General features: G+C 40.3%; 1 pseudogene; it reads left to right on the forward strand.

Moving 5' to 3' along the window:
* Window positions 1–954: 954 nt before the first annotated feature.
* Window positions 955–2,032, forward strand: LOC120241839 (annotated as a pseudogene).
* The last annotated feature ends 209 nt before the right edge of the window (window positions 2,033–2,241 follow it).

The following is a 2,241-nucleotide window of genomic DNA, read 5'->3' on the forward strand; positions in this document are numbered from 1 at the left end:
CTTCTCCCCCAGGCTATGAGCATAAGCAACTAAAAAGATGCTTCTTGGTCTAGGATCAGGTATTGCATGACCAGCTATTCTCCTAATCCTAGGGAGAGAATCTCTACCTCGTCAATAGGGTGAATTGGAGGCAATTAAAACATTTACATAATCAGAAGCCAAATAAAACTTAAGAAAAAAGTCAAACCCAAAAAAAGAGAAACTGATAACAAACTTAAACCAAATATAAGATAGAAGATATATGGGATAAGAGTATATCAAATTGGTAATATAATCACCCAGAGAAAAAGAATTATTTCAAAGGACTTCCGACTGTTTATTTTTAGTGGAATATATTCCAAGGTTAAATGATAACAGTACTATAGTTTTGAAAATGTTTTATGTATTTGTAGGACAGAGACAATTAGGAAATATATTACTAGGGACAAAGATTTTCAGTGGTAAGAAAAAGAGATACAAATAGAACATCAATAAAGAAAAATTATGTTAGATGTTAATTTGAAATATCAGTGAAAATTCATGATTTTTAAAAGAAATATCTATATGTCTGTATCTATGTGCATCTGTCCATTGCCCTCCGTGAAGTAGCATACTTATAGTGATGAGCATCACTGGTCTGATTATCTTGATTTCCATATACTATTCCCCATACACATCTTGAAGAAATGGCTTAAGTCCACAGTGAGAGTGGAGTGTCTTCTTGTGCCAGAAAACACAAAAGTGCTCAAATATGACATACAAGCCAAGTGAGAGGAGTTACCATTGGCAATATCTGGTCTATTTGGAACATCAAGAAGAATAAGGACTGTCATTTACTAAACACATTGACAAAATGAAAATCCACAGCCCATGCTTATTTAAAAAAAAAAAAAAAAAAAAAAGTCCCTGGATTCCCAGCTGGTTCCTACCACAGTCCTCCATTCACCCATCTTCTCTTTCCTTTCAACATGACAAATGCTGCTATGTCCAGTGACCAGGGACTTCCTAGCAGGTCGAGTGGGCCTCGCCATCTCCTAGACTGCGGTAGCAGCCCATCCAGCAGGCACAGCATACCGGCAAGCAAATTACCGCAGGTAAGTGATTCAAGGGCATTACTGACGGCATGGTTCATATCCCCAGGATCAGGGATGGGAACCTGGCCAATGTCATCAGATACTTTATCATGCAGACTCTCAACTTTGCCTTCAAAGATAAATAAAAGCAGATCTTCCTGCGTGGTGTGGGCAAGAGAATCCACTTTTTTCCTATTTTGCAGGGAATTTGCCATCAGGTGGTGGCACTGGGGCCAAATCCTTGTGGGTTGTTTTTGTGTGTGTGTGTGTGTGTGTGTGTGTGTCCTCTTTATTTTTTCCCTTTCCGGTCTAGCAGCATATGTGGGCAAACTTGGAAATGAAAGGGAATTGAGGCCTCCATGACTGCCCGGTTAATATCTACAAATCTAGGGACACCCTGGTGGCTCAGTCAGTTGAGCATCTGACTCTTGATTTCAGTTTAGGTCATGATCTCACAGTTGGTGAGACTGAGTGTCACATCATAGTGTGTGCTGACAGCGCAGAGCCTGCTTGGGATTCTCGCTCTGCCTCCCTCTCCTTCCCCCTCTCCTGCCCCCTCTCAAAATAAATAAATAAACTTTAATCTACAAATTTAGTGGGATTAAGGGACTGTACAAAGTTTAATGTGTCTGAACAGGGTAGTCTCATCTACTGAGATGCGTACTTCGGTATCTATGATAATACAAAGGGAATGCTTCCAGATTCCAAGAATACTCACCTCTTCAGTAGATGGATGATTGCACAATCGGTCACAGTGCTTGCTGGGTTGACTTCCTGTCCATTTGACTGTTTGTGGCTATATGATGACGCAGAGCCCAAAGGAACTGACATCATGTACACAGGCATGCCCAACTGCTGGAGGAAGATTGCTCTGATGAAGGAGCCAAAGCTATTTCAAGGGTGCATGGTCCAGTGTTCTCAGAGGCATGGGTGGTGCTTCTGTGCTTGTCATGTATAATGAAATCTAGAAGTTCACATAAGTTATTTCCTAGTTTAGCCCCTTGTGAGCAGGCATCTTGTATTATATAACACATCTTCAGTATAATTGACATACTGTTGGCTGTCTATTTATCAATGGCAACCACTTGCTGGTTGAAAATGGGAAGTGATAATATTCATCTGACCAGTTTTCACTTAAAACCACTTCCACGATGATGAGACTCAATTATATTGTTTATTTCAGTCACCT

Source organism: Hyaena hyaena, unplaced genomic scaffold (assembly GCF_003009895.1).
Source record: "Hyaena hyaena isolate Hyena2069 unplaced genomic scaffold, ASM300989v1 scaffold_294, whole genome shotgun sequence".
Taxonomy (NCBI): Eukaryota; Metazoa; Chordata; class Mammalia; order Carnivora; family Hyaenidae; genus Hyaena; species Hyaena hyaena.